This window comes from Camelina sativa, chromosome 18, assembly GCF_000633955.1.
Source record: "Camelina sativa cultivar DH55 chromosome 18, Cs, whole genome shotgun sequence".
Classification (NCBI taxonomy): Eukaryota; Viridiplantae; Streptophyta; class Magnoliopsida; order Brassicales; family Brassicaceae; genus Camelina; species Camelina sativa.
In genome coordinates this window covers 11,594,003-11,611,732 of record NC_025702.1, presented here as the reverse complement: position 1 = coordinate 11,611,732, position 17,730 = coordinate 11,594,003, and positions in this window count along the sequence as shown.

Sequence of the window (17,730 nt, the reverse complement as noted above, 5' to 3'; positions counted from 1 at the left end):
TGATTTTTTTTTTTTTTAAACGAAGATACATTACTCAATCTATGAAGAAAAAAATGTGTGTTTTAATGTTTCGCATAGCGGATTGGTAAAACTGAATTTATGTGGTTGATACAATGATAATTTTTATTTGCTCACAATTACAATATTATAGTTACTATTTAAAATATTTTCACAAAATAATGATACAAATACAACAAACAAACAATATAAAACTGTAATTTACTTCAAACAAATTAAATATTGTATTCTTCTGAAATAATTAGTTTTCAAAAAGATAATAAAATTCTTTATGAATGGAGTTATCATCATCAATTCAATCCCCCCCAAACTAGGGTTTTGTACCATCTCTCTTTGTTGAGAAACTAACACATGCAATGAAGTATGAACAAACAAAATATTCATAACTCACACCCTTATTCATGGGGTCAACTCGTCTTTTTAATTGGTTTTTAATCATCACTGACCAATAAATATATATATGAAACTAAAATTGTAGAAGCAAATTATATTTTAAGAATTATTCTCCTTATTAATTTCAAAAGAACTTGCTTCTTCTACTAACTACTCGCCTTTAAGCATTTAAATTTTTTTATTAACAATGTATTTACATCAAGATTTCTCTTTCAATGATGATATTTTTGAGTAATTTTGCAGTTCATTTTTTTTTTTTTTTATAGAATTTCAATTGATCATTTGCAAAGGTTAATTTTTGTAGCAAATAAAAGCAACATATAAGAAAACAACACTATGTATCTTACTTGTCACAAAGATTTTATTGAACCAATTATCTTGGAATTGTCATGCGGTTATGCATATAGTGTTGGATATCTCATTAGATGGTTTGAAACAAATCATATGTCTATGGTACCTTATAGAGTTACTTTTTAAGTTAAATAATTCTAAAATATCTTAAAAAATTATAGTCTTATGTATTGTAGTTACAATAAACTTCAATAGATATGAATATATATTGAATTCATATACTTTAATCATAAAATAAATTAATAATTCATTATCATGGGAGGAACTTGTGCGTATGTAGTTCAGTGTTCACGAGAACAATAGCATTTGTGCAAATATTATAATAAACACTCTTGTGATTGTGGTTATGCAAAAATGCATAACTAAAGAAGCCAAATTAATATATTTTTTGAGGATTAGAAAAGTGCAATTAATAAAAATCAATGAACAAGATTTTTTGATATCTTAATTTATTTTTTCTATGTTGCAACACAATGATAATGGATGCAATTTCCGATTTCAAAGTGATTTGTTTAAATAATTAATCTTAATGATTTCAGGTTGTAACAAATAAAAATTAACCGACCCGTTTTTGATGATGACATAATTAACCTTAATGATTTTAGATTAATATTGTTTAAGACAATAATATTGTTTAAATAAATAAACATAGATTGTACATTAAAATGAGTCCATTATTCTACATAACGATTTCAAAAAATATCAAAATTCTTATAGCTTTAGCATTGACGAATCTTTAGATAAGGCTTGCAGCTTTTTAATTGTTATAATCGATTTTTTTTACCATATGTTAGGTTGATGACATAATTCAAGTCAATTTATTCAATGTAGCCGATTTTGTTTTGAAAATTTTATGGAGAGATGAAAAAATATATTTGTTTAGCTCGATCATCGATGAATACTTAACATTGTAGAGGCAAATGTTATTTTCATATTTATTATCTTTATTAATTGCGAAAGAACTTGCTTGTTCTACTAACTACTCGTCTTTAAGCATTTTGAAAGTTTTATTAACAATGTATTTACATCAAAATTTCTCTTTGAGTGATGATAGTTTTGAGTAATTAAACAATTCATAGTCTTTTCAGTTATGGAATTTCAACTGATCATTTGCAAAGCTTAATTTTTGTAGTAAATAAAAGTAACATATAAGAAAACAACATGATGTGTCTTATTTGTCACAAAGATTTCGCTATTGAATCAATTCTCTTGGAATTATCATGCGGTTATGTGTATAGTGTTGGATGTCTATTAGATGATTTGAAATAAATCATATGTCTAGGTTACTTTTTAGAGTTATTTTCTTAAGTAAATTAGATAAGTTAAATAATTATAATTCTAAAATATCTTAGAAATTGTAACATACAATTTATATTATTGTAGTTACAAGAAACTTCAGTATATATGAATAGATTGAATTCATTGTTTTAATCATAAAATAAAATAATAATTTATTATTATTGGAGGAACTTGTGCCTATGTTGTTCTGTAACGTCCGCGAACCAAAACACCGTGTTTTGGGGTGGGTGTCAATCGACACTCATGGGGTATGTTATTTTTCTCTTATATTCAACCAAATTAGTTTTTTAGTTGAGAATTGTTTATATCCATTAGGTTCAACTCCCATATTTTCTATGTTTAACCTAATATGCTATATTTCTTATTCTTACTGTATATGTAAGCATTAACACAAAAATAGTTTAGTTTCTTTCTAATTGATGTAGTCGTGTTTCTTGTAGCATATATATAAATACAATAATGAAAACATATGAGAAAAGAAGAAGAAGTGAAAAAGATTGAATCCAATCATAAAAATGATGTAAGAGAAAGGACGCAAAAGGAGAAATCGCTGACTTTGCAACAGTATGAGACGCAGTCACGCTGCTAACCATATCACCAACGTTCTCTTTGTGACTCCAATTATTCCTTAACTTCCGATAAAATTATATGACATTAGGCGGGTTAAAATGTTGGCCTGAAAAACAGCCATCTCATGTTTTTTGTTTTTTTGGTCAACAGCCATCTCATGTTGTTTAGGCGAATTAATTCGTTGATGGCCATGGAGTATTAGAAGGGTCCTCAAGCAGTTACACAACCTAGCCTAAATCCTCTTATAAGTCAAGTTTGGAGAACAAAGGCGAGTCCTAAGGTCCAACATTTCCTTTGGAGGTGTCTCTCTAATTGTCTCTCTGTGGCAAAAAACTTATCTCATCGTCATCTCTCTAGAGATAATTCATGTGTGAGATGTCCTCATGAAGCAGAATCGACGAACCACCTTTTGTTTCAATGCACCTATGCAAGGCAGGTATGGGCACTATCCCCCATTCCGGCACCCTCTGGAAGCGAGTGGTCTAATTCTCTCTATGCAAATATGTTCTTCGTCCTGAATGTTGCTTGGATAAGGATGTTCCTTGGATACTTTGGAGGCTCTGGAAGTCTCGTAATGAACTTATCTTCAAAGGAAAGGACTTTAATCCCCAAAATACAGTAGAGAAGGCATTAGAGGATGCTGAGGAATGGGATCAAAGGAAAAGGAATGAGCATGAGAAATTGACTAGTGGGCACCCTGTACCAAAGAGGACTAAGGATGCAAAGTGGAAGCTACCTCCAAGAGAATGGGTCAAATGCAATACTGATGGAGCTTGGAGGGGAGAAGATACATTGAGTGGTACGGGGTGGGTACTTCGTAATGACACAGGGGATGTTCTTTGGATGGGAGCGCAAGCCATTCGATGTGCATATTCGGCGATGGAAGTAGAGCTAGAAGCAATGTGGGGGGCAATACACTCAATGCTCCGTTTGAACTATACAAGGGTTATATTTGAATCAGATTCTTTGGGCCTGGTTAATTTGCTAAATAGTGAGGAGATTTGGCCTGCATTTGCTCCTTTGCTCTATGACATAAAAGGTTTGCTCTCTTCCTTCCAAGACTTCAAGATTGTGTATACCCCAAGAATTTGTAATAGTGTGGCCGATCGAGTAGCAAGAGAATCTCTTTCTTTTGAGAACTATGATCCCAAATTATACTCGATGATGCCTTCATGAATTAAGCATTTTGTAGTGAAAGATAAACAGAGTGTATTATGATTGGTGAATGAAAGTTGATGTTGAGCCAAAAAAAAAAAAATACAAATGTTACCATACTATATAATAGCTAGCGCGGCTAGGGGCCCATCCTTCGGGTTAAGAAAATATGAATCTTTTGGGTAATGGCATACGCGGTAAAATTTGGAATTGGGTAATTTACGGTATATATGGAAAGAATATATATCTCGACTTGACAGGCAAGTAAATTAATCTTTTATGAGAATCGAGTCGTTATTATCACCGACTAGCTAGGGTTTTTATTTTTTTGTGAGTACCAACTACCATGTGTGTTTATGAATGGGGTCGTCCATAAACACAAGAAAAGGACGAGTAGCTCATAATAGAAAGATACGTTTCCAAGATCTGAAGTTGAACTTGGTGAGCAAGGCAATTATTCACCTTTATTAATTAATAAATAATAGTGGAGGCATTATTACCAAATTTTTCAATTACTTACGGTTAGTATTATTCATCTGCCTTTTACTAAGAACACTATGCGGTCTCTGCTTCACCTCAGCCGACTCTGTCTGAAGAAACCACCTGCGATCGTATTTGTAAGCTTCTCTTCTCTTCTCTTCTCTTCTCTTCTCTCTCTGTAATTGTTATAGTAATATTTCTGCTTCTGATATAGGGGATTACTCCGCAGAGACATATCGGTGGCGTCCGGTGGCTGTCGAAAACCCCTCTCTGTCAAATCGTCTGCGCTGTACCTACTTTGGAGGATGAGGATGAGGATATCGGTAACCTTATGATTTTCGATTATATTGCTGATCCTCGTGGTGGGAGAAAGCTTCTGGAGAAGAGGGTGCCTATGGAACTGTTGAAAGAAACGGGAACAATAGGAGCATCTCATGGCTGGGTAGCTACTTTGAAAGACGGTGTAGTGCGTCTCCAAGATGACCTCAACCCTAGTGCTTCAGATACAGACCCGAAGCGGATATCACTGCCCCCACTCGTAACTCTGCCTCATTGCCAAACGCAATTGGTTACCAATGTGGCCATGTCCTCCTCTTCTCCTGAGGACGACGACTGCATCGTGGCCGTCAAGTTCTTGGGTCCTCAGCTAAGCTTATGTAGGCCTGCTCTCAAAGAAAAGGCCGAGTGGGTCAACATCAGTATCCCCGACCCTAGCTTCTTCGTCTCGTCCCGAGTCATGTATTCCGAGACAGACAAGATGTTCTCCATGCCGGCTTGTGGAGGCACACACACGGGATCTTGGGATCTTGAAAAACACAGGAACAAACCCAAGATGCAGACATGGAGCTTTGAGGGCCTTCCTGAGTTGGTGCAGTCATGCTTGCAACGACTAGATTCGTGTTGTACTACAGAACACTTGGTGGAGTCACGACCGACGGGAGAAATGTTTATGGTTAAGTGGTTCAGAAAGAGAAACAACGACGAGGGAGGGAGAATAGAAGGGAGGCATATAATGGTGTTCAAGCTAGACGGGGATGGAAATGCTTTGTACACTGATGACATTGGAGATCTCTGCATTTTCCTGTCCAAATCTGAACCTTTCTGTGTCAAGGCTAGCTTGTATGGCCTTCATAAAAACTGCGTCTATTTCGTAGACAACAACGAACGGGGATTAGTCTTTCTGGCTATGAATAATGAAGCTCGTATATTTAGTACTTACCCGGCCCCTTACTACATTCATCCCCAATCCTAATTAATTATTATTAAGGGGTTGCTTCTGAATTTGATTTGCTCTCTATGTATTAATATATTATCCCTAAAGGTGGTTTAGGGGTTGCTTCTAAATTTGATTTGCTCTTATGTATTAATATATTCTCCCTAAAGGTGGTTTATTCTATCAGCCAGCTTTTGCTCTATTTGTTTCATTTTTCCTTAAGGAGGATCTCTCACTCTCACTCTCTCTCTCTCTCTCTCTCTCTCTCTCTCTCTCTCTCTCTCTCTCTCTCTCTCTCTCTCTCTCTCTCTCTTTGCTTTGCATTTACAGTAGAAAATGTAACAAGTTCTAAAGTCGTCCTGTTGTTACTCGTACTTGTCCTTCAAACAGACGAGACCTTTACTTCAGTGATCTGCTTTGTAACAGGGCATTTCTTCTCTGTTTATTTACTTCTTACTTTTCACCCAAGAAAAAGTTATTGAAACAGAGCATGCTCTGCCACTTGTACATTTTATAATTGCTGAAAATACAAATGAGATAGGCTATATTATTATTGCTCGACTTAAAGCAGCAGAATTTTCTGAAGACGAACTATGATCTGCTTTTGGTAATTGGTACCATCAACACCCTCAAAAAGGGTAAGCATATATATATGGTAATATCTATATCGTTACTAAACAGATAATAATATACTCCAGTGGTGGACAGTAATTCCGAAAGATATAACCCCGCAAGAGCACTTGTCCTAATACTGCCTTCTGTCTCAGAGCTCATTACAAACTAATGCATTTTATATGAGATCATGCATGGTTCATGCCACAGTAACGAGAGAGTACGTAAAACTAAAAGATCAACAAAAGGACAATTCCCATCCTTCTCATACATATATATATACCAGGAACACAAGAAGAAAGTAGTTGGGCTTTGGACAATTCCCATTCTTCTCTTACATATACCAGGAACACAAGAAGAAAGTAGTTGGGCTTTGTGCTTTTGGACAATTCTCATTCTTCTCATTGACCACAACACAAGTAGAATGTAGTTGGGCTTTGTGTTTTTGTAGTAAGGGTTAATGGGCTGGAGAGACTAGTAGCAGATGACAGTTAGGAAAATGAGGATCCACAAATGCCCTAGCAAACACGTAGCTGTTCTAAATCTAATTAGTGGGCACACACGAGCTCGGGAGAAACACCAGAGACTCCTACCATTACACCACCGCGCTTAGCAAGCTTCGGAATCGGAGACCAGGCCACTCGGCCTCAAGGTCATCGCCGGAGACAGTCGTCAATCTATCTATTTAGCGTTGAATTGAATCTATCAAAATTGGTTCACAATAAAATAGCAAATTGTTTTTCTTTTTAGCCGGTTTACATCGGTTCAATATCATTAAAGCTTAACCGGTACAATGTCCGTCGTCCGTGGTTCTCCCGAGGGATATAAGTAAGTTCTATGCTATCAATCAAAATTGGTTCATAATAAAATTCAACCGATATCAAAATTTTTTTTTAGCCGGTTTATATCGGTTCAATTTTATTAAGTTTTCCATTTGAATTTTCTTACAAAACCGAGTGTGTGTATTTTAACTTTTCTTTGAGTTCTGTTAAAATATATACAGTACTATTAGAGATACTCTAAGGTAGATAGTGAAACTGAAAGGAGAAAATGCTGATGCTTAAAAGTTTAGCACATCAGAATTAAGGCTAAAATTAGGAATTTAGTGTGTTTTATTTGTAGTACTCATCTGTTTTGTTTGGTTTCTTCTTTTCTTGCACAAATCATTTTCACTGCTGATAATTTTTGTTTAGCTATACAAATATAACTTTACAGAACATATATCTAGTTACCTTTTTTTTTTTTTTGTGAAATTAATATCATCAAATTTTTTATGTTTTGTGAAAGAAATATCATCTATTAAATCCTTTTGTACTTGCATGTGTATGTACATATATCAGGCATATATAATTACATATTTGAAGAGATGCCATCAGCATATATCACTAGTCAAATGAGTGTTGATAATGTCTTCTATCATATGTAGTACTTGATATGAACCCCTAAATTTACCTCTAACTCAAAACTCGATTTCGTGTTAGTTCATTCCAGTAAATATTACTTCGTGTCAATCTAAATGCCCATCAGCCCATGTATGACTCTAGCCTGTTTTAGAATCTAGATATTCCAGTAAATGATTTTTTTTTTTCCAAATATTCGTCGTAATTAACTTCTTTGATTCTTTCACATATATCCGTACGTAATACAATTTTAAAATTCTCTTCTTGAAATATTGTTATATTCCTATGTGAGATAATAAAAATAATAATCAACCAGCCAAATATATAATATTCTCAATCAAAATACTTTTGAGTGATTTATACAACTCAACAACAAAGTAGATATTGGCGGTAATATCTCATGACAAGGTTTTTTTTTTTTTTTTTTTTGGTTTAAGATATATCTCATGACAAGGTTATTCGAATATGGTGGATATATAACTTCTTTATATTCTGTGGGTTTCTTGAAACTGCAAAGATATTATTATTGGTTATTCTTTTAGCTAGTAACCAGGGACGATTATAAAAGATAATTCAAATCCAAATTAATTAGATATGAAAATAATAATAATAATAATAGTAATAATAATAATAATAATAATAATAATAATAATAATAATAATAATAATAATAATAATAATAATAATAATAATAATAATAATAATATAGGTTTGAATTTGGTGGGATGAAAAGTTAGTGGAAGTGGTACATACATTCCTATATAAAATGGAATATGTGTGTTATACATACAAAATTTAATTTACTAACCACCAACTCAACTGCGCGGTAGATTTATTACATATGAGATAAAGGCAGTAAAAATATATATGGAATTTTAACAAAATTAATTGTAGTGAATTTGAACGAAGAGATCGAATCAGTGAGATTGGTTTGAGATAAAAGGCAGTAAAAACAAATATGGGAATGATAAAACCAAAACAAAAAAATTAAAGAACAAGAATATTATCATCCAGCTCACACACACACATATATATATATATATACATTTTTCTGTTAAATATGTTTAGTTATCACCTTAGAGGATAATACCATACTATAATTTAGTTATATATATACTGCAAAATGATTAATATTCAAGCTATCACATTGAGTGTATACTACTTCTACATGATGTAGGCTACATCCAAGCTTTCAAGTTCAAGCTACTTTTAATTTTCATTTCCCTAGGAAAAAAGGACAACAGAAAGGAAGTCAATTTCCTTAGGCTGGACTGGATGAGTTCATTTGTACATACATTTAGTTGGAAAAATTAATGTCAATATGTTTCATTATATACATATATATATATATATATAATTTGTTTCTAATATTTTTGTAAACTCAAAGCATCTAAAAAATAATTTGAAAAGAATCATAAACACACACTACTATTCATGTGTGATGCATGCATGTTCTCGACATTTCAAAAACTATAAACCATCTCGGTTTCATTCATCTAAAAGTATGCTTCAATTATCTACCATATATATTAAGTGTGTTACTTTTTATATTAGTAGAAAAACATAGATAGATGGAGAAAAAAAACTATTAGAAATTCGAAAAGCTCCACACACATCCACAATTATTAAGGCCATTGATGTACAATTAAAGTATACTTGTCAGATCCATGATTTATTTCGTAATATTGTATATTACTACACGAGCAATATTGTTATTATAGCTAAACCAACGTGATTTATGTAGATATCATTCCTATATTAGTAAAAGAGAAGTACAAACTTTTTTTTCGTACGAAAATGCTCTCGACGTCATTTACCAGAAAACAATTTTATTAAGGTTAAATGGGACATTTACGGTTAATGGTTCGGGTTCTATTTCAAAAATTACCCGAAATTCTTAAATTGGATCCGGATAGAAAAAGATCCGCGTCTTTTAATACGGGTTAATCGGTTATGTGCTTTTTTCCAGTTTTTTTTCAATGAACGTAATTTTGGAATCTCATATGTGATATGTGGGATGGAAATATTCAAGTTCTCTCCCTCACGACCCTTTGCTGGAGAAAGACCGACGACCGTGAAAGCGTTTGATGGTGGTGAATGGTGATTCACGGGTTATGACATGTTTGAGCAAAAAAATGAGATTTGTAGATAAAATTGTTTTTGTTTTTAATTAATAAACCAATTGTTAATTGATGGATCTAACATAGTTCTTTATATTATTAGATAAAACAAGAAAAATGATGAAAATCGTGGAAAAAAATTAAGTGATGGGATGATTTTGCCAAAAGCAGATCTGAAGGAAGAAGATGAGTGTAGTTTTGTAAATTTTCTTAACTATTGAAAAAAATATCGAGGGTTCGAATCTAGGACACTACAGTACAGAAGACCACGACTCATACCACTAGACTAAGCCAAATTATACAAGCAAAGTTAATCACAAATATTAATATCTCATTCTTACAATTGATTAAAATCTAAATAAAACTATCATTAATTCCCCCAAATAAATGTCTTCTCCTAAAATTTTGGAAAGTTATAAACGTAAGTAGTTATTATAGATTAATAGTATAAAGTTCACATTTATTTAAAAGATAATAATAAAATTTAATCAAATAATCATTAAATGCAAGATCAAAATCAACAAAAAATATTCCATAAAGATCGGATATTAATTGATTTTTCAAATATAGATAGAGATACTAATAAGAAATATACCCAAGGAATATACACTCAGTTTATCTAATCTAATAAATTTCAGAAATTTCAAAACCAAAATTAAAAGTCTTACCGTAATCATAGGGATCTTAAATATTTTATATTTAATGTGTAAATTAAATAAATCAATAGTAAACCAAATTTATGGGAATGTTGTTAATTTGTTATATATTATTTATGGGAATTTTGTTAATTTGTTATATTTAAAGCATTTTAATTTGGGTATTATCTATGTAAATGATAAAGATACTAATCAAATGTGATATTAACAAAAAATGTGTAATCTTTAGAGGATATTTTTCAAAACCCTAATAAAACTTATATAGCCAACTCTAAACTATAAATACTACTTCTAGGTTGTGGCATTATCAATCTCATTTTCCCTCAAAACTTTATTTGCAAAATTGTATCAAAAATTATAGTTCTTATTCTCGCTTTCTAATATGTTACTAATATAGAGATTATGTTTTTTATTTATTTTGTTTTAATCTAATATGATCCTTTCATATATATATTTATAGGCTTTGGAAAATATCATATTTCAAAGGTAAATAATCTACTTAATCCATAACGTCATTATATTTGCATTTTTTTTTTTGTATTTTATTAGAAATTGTTTATACTCAAAATTTTGTTTTTATATTATTGCAGATGTAAATTGGTTGCAAATGGATAATTAATTATCTATGAAGGGGAAGCTCAAAAAACTGTATTTGAATCGATCAGTTGGTCACAATTTTTAAATAGAGTAGTTTTCATTATATTTATTAAAGTATTCGTTTATGCTGTGTTATACAATTTTTAAATCAGAATTTTTTTTATTATAGTAGTTTTACCATTTTTATACTATTACATATTTAAAATTGTACAAATAAATTATCTTTGTTTTTAAATTAATGAACTATGTACCATGTTATACAAAACAAAATTATGTGCTAATAACCTTTATGCATACTGAAAATATATGATTTGTTAATTATTACATTTTATTCTTTGAATGAAATTTTTATACAAAAATATTTAAAAATTAAAAAATATAGTTTATGTTACACACAATAATTACGCAGTGTACAAACAATTACAAATAATATTTCTGAGATTATATATGCTTTCATTTTGGCAACTAAATTGATCATTACCTTATACAGATAACTGATTACAAAATTCTAAAAATTAATTACTTACACCATATTTTCATGTATTTATTTTAAACATTAAAGCTGTTTACTTATTATATTATTCAAATTCATGATAATTTGATATATTATCTCTTTTATAAGATTTTATTATACTAATACTCATAACATTACCATTTACTCAGCTTTTTTTTCATCTACTATTTTATCCCAATTTATTACAAAAATATATTATTCACTGTAAAGAAATAAAAATGTAATATATTATAATCCGTTATGAATTGTATGTATTTGTAAATATTCCTCTGCGTTGTAGCGTGGGTCCGGTCCTAATATCCTAAAAAACCAAAACAAGAAGAACTCTCTTACCATGTGTAGCCATTATTAACAAAATGATATCCACATAAATAATGTTATTTTAGATATTCTAATCCTTGTATCAAACCAACGAGATAGTTAGTTTACATATAATGAACGAGATGGTCAAAATATTTGTAGTAGTTACTAGTAATACGGAGTATTAATTAATTATAGAATATATATATAACCTAATAAATAATTAAGTCAAGATTTCAAACTATCACACCTTTTTCGTTTTTTGTTTCTTTTTTTCTCCCTTGTCATCCACATAAAATGAGAAAGGGAAAAAAATAAAAATTAATACAGATTGTTGCATATATTTTTGTGAAAGTGACCTTGTAAAAGCAGTAACGGGCAAGTTCAACAAAATAACAACAGAAGGGAGAAGAAAAAAAAGGTGAAAATGACAGAAACGAGAGTGGGGATCCTTATTAAAAATCTGCTTCGGGATACAAAGAGAACCAAAACCGAATAGTCCCTTACTTCAAAGTAATACGAACCACACGATTGCTTTTCCTGCTCTACAACTATTAATCTGAACCGTTGTTTTTTTTTCCTCCTAATTGGTCTCTAAACAGGGAAGAGAAGAAGATTCTCTCTGCAGCTTCGATTCCCTTTCTCTCTCTCTCTTTCATCTCATCATCACAAAACTTTAGTTTGAGTGGGGCTTTCTCTGATTTGGGACAGATATAGATAGACATATATAAGTATATCCTTTTGACCAAATAATTGTTTTTGTTATGTTCCATTACTAATTTTTACAATTTGTCTATCAATGAAATAGTATTGTCATCTAGTCAACAAGTATTCAAATAGTAAAACTAATTTTTTTTTTCTAATATTTTTCTTGACGACCAAATGAAAGTAGTAGTAGATTTCACAAAATAACAATTCGGTAGGTCTGGTCAAAAAAACTGGATCCGAAAACCCGAACTGGAGCTGACCCGAAAATATGGATCCGAATTTGAACCCGGATCTGGTAGAATACCCTATTGGGTCCTAATCTACTAAACACGAAGAACCGGAACCAAACCTAAAACCGAACTGAAAACCGAATGGATACCCGACATACCTGAAATAAAATCATTTATAGAGAATATTAGTTGCATATGGAGCCATCCTCAACTCCAAGGATGGCCAAGCTGCAGACAGGTTCTGCACCTCCATTTTTGATGAAGAGATGAACCTCTTGTGGAAGAAGAAGAAGAAGAATGAAGAAGTCAACAAACAAATCAAAAACATTCTCGAAGCTTGGATCAGACTAGGCATGAAGAAGAATGGGGATGACTTGAAGAATCTCGATGTGGATCCAGCCAAGATGGCCCAGACTTTCATGGACATCGTCCAAGAAGAAAATGATCAGCAGAGGAAGGAGAGAGAGACAAGAAAAGCTGAGAAGAAGAAGAAGAAGTAGGGCAAAGATGCAAAAGAAAAGAAGTTGGGTTGTTTCTAATGGTAGTAGTTGTTTATGTTTCTGCAGTAGTTTGATTAGTACTTTTGTTTCTGTAGTAGTAGTAGTAGTAGTAGTTGTTGTTGTTTGATTAGTACTTTTGTTTTTGTAGTAGTAGTAGTAGTTGTTTGATTAGTACTTTTTTTCTGTAGTAGTAGTAGTTGTTTGATTAGTACTTTGTAGTAGTTTGAGTAGTAGTAGTGTTGCTATGTAATCCGATGAATGAATTGAGTTTTTCAATTGTCTTTGTTGGTTTCTCACATTCAAAAATTTCAGACAGCTTAGCTATTACAAAAAAAAAAATCAAATAAAAAGAACACATTTGCTTTTTTGGATGTATATAACTAACTTGGTATATCCATTCAAGTAAACAAGAACTGGAATGCAAATGTATCCACTCTTGCTCTTTTAAGATGACGCCAATCTGGACCCTCAAAACAATGCATCGAACTGAAAAGGAACCACAAAGCAAGGTTCAGGCTACGGAATCTCACTCTATTCATTGTCAAGAAGAGTTACAATATACATATACATCCATACAAGATCTTGTTACTAACTAGATAAACAACATATCTACAAGAGAATATCAACCACTTTGAGATAGGTGCAGATCATAAATGTAGTTCAATGTGATCCTAAAATAGATCTCCAAGCGCCTTAGTAAACATATGTGCGAGCTGCTCCTTTGTATGAACCTTCTGCATTCGAATATCTCCAGCTTGTACAGCATCACCAACATTGTGACAATCAATCTCCACTCCTTTAGTTCTTTCATGAAACACTCACTGGGTTGGCTGCAATGTACAGAGCGGCCTGATTATCACAATGTAGATCTGTTGGTTCATGTTGAGACACCCCAAAATCAGCCATTAAGTGTCGTAGCCACTCCAGCTCCTTAACAGTCAACGCCATACACCGATACTCTGCTTCTCCAGAAGAACGAGCTGCAACCTTCTGTTTTTTAGTCTTCTGATACACAAAGTTTTAAACCATATTTTCCTACTGCAAGTGCACAGCAAAGAAGTAATACTTAAGGGTCGAATCCCACGAAGACCAAGTTTTACTTTATGGTTCTATTGGTTCAATTTCAAGCTAAGACAATTCAAAGTTGGGTTTGTTTGGTAACAGTAACGCGATTAAAACGGTATAAAAAGGCAATAAGCAAAACACTAGATCATGGGTAATTCTCGGGAATTTCAGAGATAGCAACTAAACAACTATTCAGGGCATAGATTAAGTACCAGTCTAGAACTCAAACATAAATATAAACTGATCCACTGTCGTGGTATCAATAACTCTATCTGATCGATTCTGTGCGGAAACGCGGAGCACATGCTCAGACATCCGGAGCACATGCTCGGCGGTCCATAAACCCTAAACTGTCGTTTGAGCCCAGAATCGCAGACAAGCATTAAAGAACAGGAATGATAAGTTCACAAATCACCTACACATCAACTTTCGCAGGTCTAGGATAATTTGCCCACTAATGTCTTTTCTAGCAACCTATTACACTTTTGATGAATAGATAAACCTAGAATCATAGATTGGGTGATCAAATCAACCTAAGCATTAAGTCTAACAATAGTGAAGACAATCGATTATATAAAGCCCTATTTGTGTTCTGTTGCTAACCCATGAAACCCCTTTTGAAACCCCTAATCTAGCAAAGAAAACTACTCAGACATAGAGAAATGAATCATAGCAAAAGATGAGAAATTCAATGACATAAAAATAAAAAGGGTTCAGAGAATGCTTCACAAGGTAGCCGCTCTTCTCCCTCTCACAAAAACGTCGCTCAAAAACAAAAGAAAAAGGTATATCCCTCTCTCCTAAAAACCCTAGGTTAAATAGCATACAAGTAGAGAAAAATAAGGAAAGATTCCAAATTCAAATCTCCCTATTAAAAAGCGATCTCAGCCCTCTTTCTCTCACAAAGGATCGCCTAAAATAAGGGGAATTAGGCAGGGAATCGGCGCCTAGATGCTTGCCACGTGTCGTCATGAAACCGTAGAGTTGGGAGCATGTGCTCGGAAATCGGGAGCATGTGCTCCTGGGTCTAAAATCAGCTTTTCTGCTCCAATTCAACTCCTTTCTGCTCCGATTGCTCCTGCTGTTCCAATCCTTGCTTTTAGCTTCCTAGCCTCTTATTATAACCTGAAAAGGACTCAAACAACTACAAAACTATCAAATAAACGGGGTCAAAGTGAGTCAAAACCGTAACATATCAACTCCCCCAGACTTAGATCTTTGTTTGTCCTCAAACAAACTCAAACCAAGGGCCAAGAGAGCCAAGGTGGGAACTCGCAATAATCTCAGAAACCGTGAGTAGACCATGACCTGCAGACCACATGTGTTAGAACAAGCTATACCGATAAAATTCTCCAGCAAACATCTCCAAAACCAGAACCATAATTGGCAATCAAACCCAGAAAAAGATCACTTTCCAGACAAAGACTCTTTACATTCAATTAAAATTGGTGTGAGCTTCTCATTAAGGGCATTAAGCTAGTGAAATCGAGGCTTGGTAGATAAAAGGCTNGTCCTAGGCTCTCTCTCTACTCAAAATAACTCGCGGACTCGGATTTATATAATTTCGGAGCAGGTGCTTGCTGGGTTGGAGCGCGTGCTCTGTCCGTCCGGCTTTTTCCTCTTTGGTTCTCCAGCAAGAGCGAGTTAGAGATTGTGTCAGTCCTGCTCTCCCCGACCGTTTTGCACATAGCTGCACAGAATGAGAAAACAAAAATACAAGTGCAAGTGGTTTGAAAGGAGGTTAGGCTCGGGGTGGGTACTAACTTAAAATGAGCTAGCTATTCAGGATCAGCAAGATTGGCAAAATGAATAAGAAGTCCTGAATATGTGACACGTTCCCTATCCTAATGCCCAAAACGAGAAGAATTTAAATCCGGTTAGGTTCCAATAAAGTAGAGTCTAAGTCTTTCCGGTGAAACCTTAATGGGATGAAGCTTTTCTGGCCAGGAGAAGGGTCCGAATGTGAAGAGGTATTAGCTCGTCTCTGTACTCTTAGTTCTGCAACAATGGTCACTAGGAAAAACGGTCAAACCCACAAATGGTTAAAAACATCACAGATTTCGGTCCTAATTCCCACAAGTTTTGGTTCGACTCACATGACAAACTGACTCAATAAAAATAAAAATAAAGGAAACAAATGTCATAGGTGACCCTCCCCCGGACTTACTTCACACCGTCTCTGGTGTGAAAATAAGCCAAAGAGTGATCTAGACAAGAAGAAGAAGGAGAAGAATAAGAGAGGAGGGTTTTGCGAGTTGGTAGGCTAGTGGGCTTGGTGGGCCTGAGCCAAAGAATTGCATTGAACTTACCTGGCCCAATTGCTCCACTCTTTTTTTTTTCTTTTATTCTCAGTTCGCCGAGCATGTGCATCGGGTTGCTCGCGTCTTGCGAGCATGTGCTCCGCGTCTTCTTCCAACATTCCTGAAACCGAAAAGAGAAGAAACAAATCCTAAAAAGAAAAAGAAAAACTCAGCAATATATACCTGGTGGGTTGCCTCCCACCCAGCGCTTGTTTTAAGTCATTAGCTTGACTCGAAAGCTCCTTAGGCAATAGGAGGGTCGCCTAGGGCGAAGGTTTCACCCCTTTCGTGCTCAGAGGCGGCAAGATATGGCTTCAGCCTCTGTCCATTCACCACAAATTCTCCTCCTTTTGTGTCCAGCAACACAACAGCCCCATATGGTGTAATCTCCTTGATGGTGAAGGGTCCGGACCATCGTGATCTTAGCTTTCCGGGAAACAGTTTCAGCCTAGAGTTGAACAACAAGACTTGATCATTAGGAGCAAAGGTCCTAGTGAGGATCCGCTTGTCATGGTAGGCTTTGGTACGCTCCTTGTAGAGTTTTGAGTTTTCATAGGCGAGGTGCCTAATCTCCTCTAGCTCATGCAGTTGCATCTTCCTCCTTTCATGGGCGCTCTTAGTGTCAAAGTTCAGCATTTTCACTGCCCAAGCAGCCTTGTACTCTAGCTCAACAGGAAGGTGACACGCCTTACCATACACCAAGTGAAACGGTGTAGTCCCCAGGGGTGTTTTGTAGGCGGTTCTATAAGCCCATAGAGCCTCATCTAGCTTCAGAGACCAATCCTTCCTTGTTGTGTTCACTGTTTTTTGCAAAATGCTCTTAATCTCCCGGTTAGAGATCTCAACTTGGCCGCTTGTTTGTGGGTGGTAGGGGGTGGCGACCTTGTGCCTCACTCCATTCTTCTTGAGAAGACTCTCAAAGACCTTGTTAATGAAATGCGATCCACCATCGCTAATGACTACCCGTGGGACACCAAACCGTGGGAAAATAACCGACTTGAACATCTTGAGCACGGTCTTTGCATCATTATTGGGGCTGGCCAAAGCTTCTACCCACTTGGACACGTAATCGACAGCCACCAATATGTACTCATTGCCGAATGAGTTCGGGAAAGGTCCCATGAAGTCAATTCCCCAAACATCAAATACCTCAACCTCCAAGATGAAATTCTGAGGCATTTCATTCCTCCTGCTGATGTTCCCTTGTCTCTGACATGTGTCGCAAGTAGACACGAACCGCTGCGCATCTC